Source organism: Haliotis cracherodii, unplaced genomic scaffold (genome assembly GCF_022045235.1).
Source record: "Haliotis cracherodii isolate W230 unplaced genomic scaffold, xgHalCrac1.p SCAF_15, whole genome shotgun sequence".
NCBI classification, from domain to species: Eukaryota; Metazoa; Mollusca; class Gastropoda; order Lepetellida; family Haliotidae; genus Haliotis; species Haliotis cracherodii.
In genome coordinates, this window is record NW_027266270.1 from 3,975,921 (window position 1) to 3,986,221 (window position 10,301).

Sequence of the window (10,301 nt, forward strand, 5' to 3'; positions counted from 1 at the left end):
GTATCCCAGAGAGCGCAAACGAATCTTATTCTGTTTGCAAAAATAAAACTCTGGATGTTCTGAACTCTGCTAGAACTGATGACAATGAACTATTAACTCTGAGGGATATCGAGAGGGCACACAGGATAGGACGCACGACGTCCGATAAACCACGCCCAGTTATTGCAAAAATGGTTCATTGGGATGATAAAATAAAGACTCTGAAACTGAGAGGTTCTCTTAAGTCCAGAGGCTACGGTATAGCAAACGATCTGACGAGGAACCAGAGACAAGAAATAAAACAATGCAAAGAACAAGATCCAAGCAAACATTATTTCTATAAAGGTGGTAAACTGTCGTCTGCTCCTGTACGTGATACGAACGCTTCACGTGCAAATACAGAGGTGACTCGACCCGAGTCACGTGACGGAAACAACCCACGTCGGGCCGACAGAGGTAACGCAGGCAGGGGTGGGAGACCGACACGGAAGAGATAGGGGTGTGGCCAGGGCCCGGATATACAGGGGGAATCGTCTGAATCTACTTGTAGTATCATTAATGCTGTGAAACTAGTGTTTTGGAATATCTCACGGTTGCTCTCAAAGTTATCAGACTGTGAGTGTCTATCATTTTTAAAAACATTTGACATTTGGTTTGACAGAGACATGGACCCAGAAACTAAATTTTGATGATACGTTCTGCGAATACACCGACTTTATTAAGACAGCAGACAAGATAGCAAATTTTGGAAGACCTTCAGGTGGAATTTGTGTCTTCGTAAAAAAGCATCTTTTAGCTTATGTTAAAAACTCATGGATCACAGCAAATGGTGTATATCTATTACTAGACAGGTCACTGTTTGGACTTGAAAAACACGTGTTATACTGCTGTGTGTATATTCACCCAGAAGGATCTACATGGTACGACAGTAATGTTGGATCTAAAAACGGTATATTGCTATTCCAGGATGAACTGCTTGACATCCTAGGTGATGTTGGTGACGTTTCGTGCATTTTAGGGGGTGACTTTAATGCAAGAACTGGCAAAGAGCCAGATTATGTAGAGGATGATATACTTGAATATCTCCATGGCCAGGATATTTCATACTGGGACTTCCTCTTAGACAGGTTTAATCTGTGTAGATATTCAAACGATACTATTCTTAATAACTTTGGAAAATTTTTTATCAATTTATGTGCTGTTTTAAATGTACACATTATGAATGGCCGCTGTGGAAGTGATTCCGAGAAATGTGATTTTACATTTGTTGGCAATGCTGGAGCAAGTGTTATCGATTACATTATAAGCACCATAGATATATTTGACTTGTGCCAAAATTTTGATATTGAGTCACGCCACGAATCACAGCACCTGCCTATCACAATGTCATTACGAGCGCTTCATTCAGGTGGAAAAACATCATTTGAAAACGCCTACCATAGTCATTCAATGTTTAAGTGGGATAACAGCAAAGCAGATATTTTCCAAGAACGACTGTTATCAGACACCTTTGCATGCCTCCTAAGAGAAGCTATTGATTCTGTTTTTACAAATATTGATGAAAGTGTATCGTTATTCACAGAAGCTATTACATATGCAGGGAATGTAATGAAAAGGGAAGTAACCCCTAACAGAGAAAGTAAACAGTGGTTTGACTGGGAATGTGAGTTGTTAAAAAAGGAAAGATGCACACTTTTAAACCATTTCAGAAAATTAAAGGATAAAGACTCACTTGCTAAGTACACTGATTCGAAAAATAAGTATAAAGCTACTTGCAGAAAAAAGAAACAAAATTTCATGGATAGAAGCAGAGAAAAACTAGAAGAAAGTATCAGCTCATCAAAACAGTTTTGGACGACCTTGAAAAACATCAGCAAAAAGAAGGAAACTAAAAGTAACATCGAAATGCATGAGTGGTTTAATTACTTCAAAAATCTTTTCAGGGGTGATGATTCCACAAATAACTTCCAGTTGAACTCTTTTGATAATGATGAAACCAATTTTGCAACGGAAATATTAGATTCCCCAATCTCAAAAGAAGAAATTAAATCTGTTATTCAAAATCTGAAAAACTTGAAAAGCCCGGGATTTGATAAACTTATAACAGAATTCTTTAAATACTCTCTTGATAATACCCTGTCGTATTTGGAAATATTATTCAATACAATAATGGATACCTCGTACTTTCCAAAAGGTTGGACACTTGGAACTATCGTTCCAATTCACAAAAAAGGCTCAGTGACTGATGTTGAAAACTATAGGGGGATTACACTTACCAGAATATTCAGTAAGATATTTCTTAGCATTATTAATAAACGCTTGGTATTGTGGTCGGAAGCACTTGATAAGATTGAGGAAGAGCAAGCAGGTTTTCGACAAGGTTACTCAACCACTGATAATATGTTTATTCTCCAGGCTCTTATAGATAGGTATATTCAACGTAAACGTGGAAAATTGTATGCTATATTTGTAGATTTTTCGAAAGCATTCGATTCAGTCTGTAGAGATAAGTTATGGTATCTATTTAATTCACATGGTGTCAGTAATAAAATTGGTAAATTGTTATGTGGTATTTATAAGGAAGTTAAATCATGTGTTAAACAAAACGGCATGTATTCAGATTCTTTTATATGTCATACTGGTGTACGCCAAGGATGTGTATTAAGCCCTTTTTTGTTCTGTTTTTTTATTAATGAGCTTGCAGCCCAAATCAAAAGAAATTATGATGATGGTATACAATTACATCCTGAACTTATAAAAATATTTATGTTACTATTTGCAGATGATATAATCATGTTCTCGAGTACTGTGAAAGGTTTACAAACCTTGATAAATCAGCTAGAATTGTACTGTGATACGTGGAAACTTAATGCTAATCTAGAGAAGACAAAAATTGTTGTATTTAGCAAAGGAAATACGCTGTCAAAAAACGAAAAGTGGTACTTTCGGGGACAATTACTCCAAACTGAAACCTCATATAATATCTTGGTGTAATATTTTCAAGTAAATTATCATGGAACCGACATATATGTAATGCAGCAATCCAAGCTAAAAAGATGCTATTGGGCATTTTACAAACGTTTGAACATTTTAGCGAGTGTGCTTATAAATCTTTTTTCAAAATCTTTGACACAAAAATAGCTCCTATTCTTTCCTATGGTTCAGAAATATGGGGTTTTGCAGAGGCTAAAGAAATTGAATCCGTACATTTATACGCATGCAAAAGATTTCTTGGTGTTAAACATAGTACGTCTAACGTAATGGTTTATGGTGAATGTGGTCGCATGCCCTTGTATATATATCACTACTTAAAAATCATAAGATACTGGTTAAAATTACTAAAAATGCCAGTAAGTAGATTGCCAAAAAAATGTTATAATATGATGCTATTGTATGAAAAGAATGGAGATCAAAATTGGGCATACAATGTTAAATGTCTACTGTATAAATGTGGGTATGGTTACATCTGGGAAAACCAATGTTTCTTAGAGAATCATGCCATGTTCATATCGAAAATAAGGTAGACGCTTTTTGACATGTACTTTCAAACATGGAGATCTACTGTAGATGTTTCTAGCAAATGTGAATATTATAGATATTTTAAAATGCAAATATGCGCAGAAAAATATTTAACTGATGTAAATATAAGAAAATGCAGAATATCATTAACACAATTTAGATGCAGCTCACACAGGTTAATGGTTGAAGTTGGCAGACACAACAAAATACCCAAATGTTTAAGATTATGTAAACAATCTTCTTTAAATGTTGTCGAAGATGAATTTCATTTTCTACTTGTATGTTGTAAATATGACAATTTAAGGAAAAAATATATTGAACAGAAATACTATGTACATCCAAATAAATACAAGTTTATCTCTTTAATTTCACATGTGAGCAAAACGGCTATACAAAATCTCTCTCTCTTTATATATCATGCCATGTTATTAAGAAATGAATCCTTGTAACATTCCCTACCGCTTCCACATTGTCATGTATTCTGTACTATGGGCCTGTGGCCTTACAGTTATATATGAATAAACTGATTGATTGACTGTGTATTTTTTCTGTTCATTGAGGTATCCGCGTAGCGGATTCTAACAAAAGTTTGCACATCGGTTTTTCGATACATACCTCAATGAACCGAAAACATTTCACAGTTGATTAACAATGCTTTGTGTTTTCTTATTTATGGAATTATGGAAAACTACTCTGTTTTGCGAAGATGTGAAGAAAATACCTGTAATTGGGTCACTGCGCACTAATTTATCCGGTAATGTAAATCACCTAAAATGTGCGTCACAATAAAGTCTGTATCACTTATAAACCATCTATTTGTGTAACTCGATATGGAGTTTTTGAAATTGTGGTAACACCTCGTAGGAGGTACTACAACGATTGTTACACCTCGCAACGGGGCTTACAATCATTGTAAACCCTTGATAGAACAAAAACTACAACAAGAGATGCCAAGATGTCAAGGCAGTGTTCAAGTCCGGCTTTTCCATGTCCTGCAAACGCTGTGTCAAACAACTAGGAGGCAAACGAAGATTTTCCTTGACTGAGAGTTGCATTCTCTCCTGTTGCCATCGCTTGAAAATACCCACAGCCCAGTCATTTTTCATTCGAGTTCGCTTAGAAACAGTTCCTTTTAACTTCTCTCTCATAATCTCCTCCGTCATTGGTTCCCCAAAACGAAATTGAAAATCATCCATGTCTTTCTCCTGGGATCGAAATTTTGACTAAGTCAAAAATAACTGTCTCGTTGTCAGACATCCTCTTTTGTCACTGACTGTACAATGAATAAGCGTCAGTCAAAGCAAAACGTGTAATAGTCTCAGCCTACGAGACGCACGTACAGATTTCGTGCCATTGCGAGACGCATGTGCAGATTTCGCACCGTTGCGAAACCCACGTGCTGATGTCACCGGTTTCTTGGAACCGAGTTCACGATTGCAGGCGATATTTCATCTCCGATACAGGTTATACATTTGAGAGTTTTTATCACAGTTATTTAATTAAAAACGTTGTCTATGCGATGAGTCGGTTTATAAGTTGACAAACCATTTCTCCTCGGTGACATGTCAGGGTTTACAATCGCTGACCAGTAATCCCGAGGAGAAATGGTTTCTCCTATACAAAATACGAACTTATATGAAATGGACTTCATATTGTGTTGGTTCACGCATGCTCTGGCTTTTGAACACATCGTCCAAGTTCGTCCTATGTTCCGTGGGGTTTTGGAAGCTGACTTGCACAGTACTGTTCTGCAGAAAGTCTGTATGAACCTGGCTGTGTTTGGACTATCATGCCCAATCACGCGGAATGAGACATGGATAAATAATGGCGCTGACTTAAAGTGGGGAATTGAGTTTCTATGAACAAGCAAAACCTAGGATCGAAAGCGAACGTTGGCGGCCAGCCATATCACAACATAAAAATAGAATTATTCTTTTACCGATGACTAAGCACGAGTACAGTTATATGTTTGGGATGTAATATCGCAAACGAAAGATACTTTCATTTAAAAAGCAAACATATGATACAATGAACTAAGAGTGATAGTTTCCTTTACCCCTGGTTTATGTAGATTCATAACATCACAAAATGTATAGTGTGCGAGCAACCCTCGGGTTTGAAACTATACATGGTATATTTGGTAGATGTACATGTATAGGCATTTAGTTATACTGTAAACGTTTCGCTGATCCATTTGGTAATATGTTTAATTTCTTCACATATAACTACCCTTCTTCTTTAGCACTTCTACCTTGTGGTGTAAAAAAAAACAATTTCCAAACAGCTGTACCCACGCTTCGATCATTCCAAGACTTATTGTTTCATGCCATCTCTGATGTTGATCTTGTTTTGGATTATCCTCTTTCTGTACAAGTAGGAAACATCAGGCGTTATCACATTTTTTGTCAAAACTGTCCAGGATTTAGTTTCACATTTCTTCCCGCAATTTCATTTTCCCCTTCTGTGCGCGACTTCAAAAAGTAGCATCGGTCACCAAGTGATATATGCTTGGCAAACGAGGCATTATAACTTCAAAGAATTTAATTCATAATGATATGTTATGCTTACAAAGTTGTAACACTCATGTTTAAAACAAAAACAATCTTTGATCATTTACAATAAAATTGGTGAGACGGTCTCTGCATCAGTTTTAGCATGATTCCAAATATGTCCGATTGACCGCAATGCATAGACTTTTCTCCTGCAGAATAGTTTTAGATTACTAAACAGATCCGGTGGTCGTGATCGGTTACAGGTAGCAAAGCGTGTTTATTAAGGCCTGGAATCCAGCAAGGACTGCCATGTCCCCAAGGTCTAATTCTTCAGGCCATACACCTCTATTCACAACACGTTCATGTTTTCACTTTAGGCTGTAGTCAGGTCTACCTCCACAACTTTCTGGTAATCTGCCACAAAGCAACACAGCTCCATTTTGGCATCTACACCAACCCTGACCCTCGTTGATACAGTACGGCCTTGAACATTGTCAGGCAGTTTGAGTAGTACACACTATGGAGGTTCTAGTTCACACATAATTATGTAATGTTTTGCAAAAATGCCCCCACGTGAGTCTTTATTTTATCACCCTCCCCTTCCCCGTCCTCCAGTTCCACATAGTTATATACTGTTTTGACTCACCCCATTTGTGGGCAATTTTAACTCACTTTCCGGTCCCATGCGGATCTTTTTTCGTTAGTGCTTTATTTGCACTGCTATTATCTACAATGAAAAGGGTTGGTTTTCCTTTACATATGTCATGAAATAACCAGACCAGTCATGTAAGCACTTATCGGAGTCAACTTTGTATACCTTGGGATCCTTAGTCACCGAACCTCTAGATAGGCATGTTTTGTTATCGATTATAGTTGTCAGGATGTGCTCGAAACACTCATGATAGTGAATTTGTAAAATTTTAAGGGTAGAAGCTGTTTTACAACCACCTGTTTGCGTACAGATGATATCTATCAAATTCTCAATAGACAGCTTGCACAAATCTTCCATTATCTGTGTTGAGCTGTGCATCTAGCATTACATACAAATTTAGATGTCTCTCCCTTCTTAGTAATCTGCACGGTTACAGCCTCCCTTGCATTCTGTGTTCTTTATCCACTACAATGTAATTGATCATCGTCTGTTGTCCAAAAGCCGAGCCACAGTAGCGAAGAATTCGGCTAGTGAGACATCTGCTAGAGCTGGGTCCTTCACGACCATGGAAACCTCAGGATGACGTTTTACAGCCCCGAGCTTTTCAACTTAATCCCACTGTTGATATGCCTTCATGCCTTGACTGTATAACTGGTCGGGCACCCCCTCAAGGGCCACATCTACTTTGGTAATGTGAGGGTTGTAGAACACCTCTGACTCTCTAGACCATGGTAGTGAAGGGTATTCCAACAACACTTAAAATACCCTACGTCGATCTGGCAGCGACATTTATGTTACATAGGGTGTCCCTCTTGTCCACTGAATTGTTCTGTGTCGCAGTACCCGATCGTATAGCATGGCCATGAGCTCAGTGTACTTTGAATTTGTCGTGCCAGCTCAGGTTCTATCACCATTGCAACCTCCAAGGAGATGTTATCGATGGTATACTTTGTCACTGTGTCATCAGGAGCCTTAATAAGTAGTCCTTAAAGAGATTTATATTCTGGTCTATCACCAAGGGTTGCCTAATTGAAATCGAGGGAAATGTAGAAACGGTTACCAAATACATCCGCTAATGCCATGTTTTTAAACCTAGTGTGTACGCAGTTTTGTCGCATCCTTTTTATTGCTGGTGTCAACACCTGGCTACTACAACGCCTCAAAAGAAGACATGACTTATAGACTTCCCTCAACGCGCAAAACAGGTCTCATATGAAATTGATGAAATCATGAAATCTATAGGAGACACCCCTAGCAGACACGCTGCAGAACGGTTTGGATAAAGCAATGCAAACAATATGAACAATTTCACAAGTTATCTGCACTGGACGATCACTTAGCATTGGGAAAAAAAGGGTTGCTGAAGCAGAGGGTGAATTCAGGATGCGTCGTGTTGTGGAGAGGGTGGAGTCAGCTTGCCCCCTTACCCAAGATGGGTGTTCACATTTGAGAGTGGGAGCCAAAAATTGTCCAGATTTAACCTCTGGTAAAATCATTGATTCTTTCAACAGCTGGTTGAGTAAACCCTGTTTTATTATCTGGAATGAATGTTATCTAAACAGTTTCGGCTTATGCCGGTTGTGTAACATAATGAACGGTGAATCCTACACCTACTTTGTAATTCATTCTGTATGCACTGATCGTGGCTTATCGGGTTTATTGTTAGCCGCTGGAGAGAATGGTTGGCATCCTAAAAACCAAATCATGACTTAACCTACTGTGACTGTAATTCCTGTTTTGTTATCTAAATGATGTCCACAATAATGATGCCAACTATTTCATTTTCTCCCGCGTTTGGTGTGGTTCATACTTTGAAACATTAGGAAATCTTGCATCTACACTTACCGTAATCATATCAGTATGAACAAAAAATATGGATTCAAATTATTGAATTAAGTCATACTTGAACCATTTGTTACAAATCTTAATCTTATGTTGCTTTAAGAAGGTTCAAAGAAAGAGTATTGTTTTGTCATAATAATGGATGCATATGTACATCAACATCGCTATGGGTAAGAACTACATGTATACCGCATTGTACAACGGTTTGACATATAACAGTAACACAGAAAGAAAGATATAACAGCAGAGTTTTATTTAAATCAAATTTAGAACACCTATGAAAATAACAATGTGCTAATTCAGCACTTATTGGTAGGGGTGGTGATGCCCCGTCACACCTTGCGTAAATCCAGCTAGGTTTAAGACGAGACCTCCTCTATTTTTCTCTGATTTTATTTCCAACTCAATCAGGGCCAACGGTTATGTAATCAAGGTCACATGACCAGGATCAAAACAAGTTTTTTAGGACTGTAAAGGTACAGGACAAGGCAGATACGGACTAACAAAGCAAACTGATATAGGATTTGGAGCAATGGACGTCTTCATAATGGAGATGGATGGCCGAGAGAAATGGCACAGTCTTCCTAGCTGTGTAATTAATCGCAATTAGGTGATTGAAAAGTAACTTACATTTTAGAAATAAAGACAGCATGGCTACAGGAACCCTAGGGAGTGATTGTCTGTACTCGTGGGTAGTTGCAGGAATCATTAACCGTCAGTTGGCATCCGAACTTGGCCGTTTTATTTAATGAAACACCACGACTTAGTTCTTTAAGTTCTTATCTGTAATTACGTATATATATATCTGTGTGTGTGTATGGGGGGGGGGGGGGGGGGGGGGATTGTCTTACTCTTTTAGGCTTTAGTAACAATCATGTATGCTTATGCATGTTCATTTGAATATGTTTGCATGTCCGTTTTGTGTAACACACTTTGATTTAATGCAAAATTTCCTCCCATTAATTACCACGTCATACTCCATGATGATTCAAGAGATTTTGCAAATGTGATGAACATTTATTTCTCTGACCAGGCATCTGTATAATATCCTGATAAAATTCTCCCTAATATTAAGCTTAAAACAGAAGAATCGGTCTCTACTATCATTCTAACAACAAAGGAAGTCCAAGATGTTCTCCTGTCTGTTGATGTAACCAAAGCAACAGGGCCCGACGGTATCGGCAATAGATTATTGAAATTAAGTGCTTCAGCGATATCATATCCACTGGCTAAATTGTTTAATGTATCTCTGAACAAGTCTACTTTTCCGGTAAGTTGGAAAGAAGCTTTCGATGTACCTATTTATAAGAAAGGTAATATTAATGAATGTAGTAATTATTGAGCTATAGCTCTCATGTGTTGTGTGGCTAAGATATTCGAAAAATACGTTTTTAAATATATTTTAGAGATTACTTAAGAGATAATAATTTGCTTACAAATCTTCAATCAGGTTTCATGCCAGGAGATTCTACCGCTAACCACCTGACTTACTTATATGATTTTATTGCCAGAGAATTGGATAAAGGCAAAGAAATCAGAGCAATAGTTTGCGACATTAGTAAGACCTTTGATAAAGTTTGGCATGAAGGTATTATCCATAAACTCAAATCCTATGATACTGAAGGGAAATTATTGAGATGGCTTGAAAGCTACCTAAAAAGTAGATGGCAACGGGTTGTTATCAATGGCTATAGTTCAGACGTACGACCAGTTACGGTCGGAGATCCACAAGGGTCAGTTTTAGGACCTCTACTGTTTTTAATCTTCATAAACGACATTATAGACGATATTGATAGTAATATTAGATTGTTTGTCGA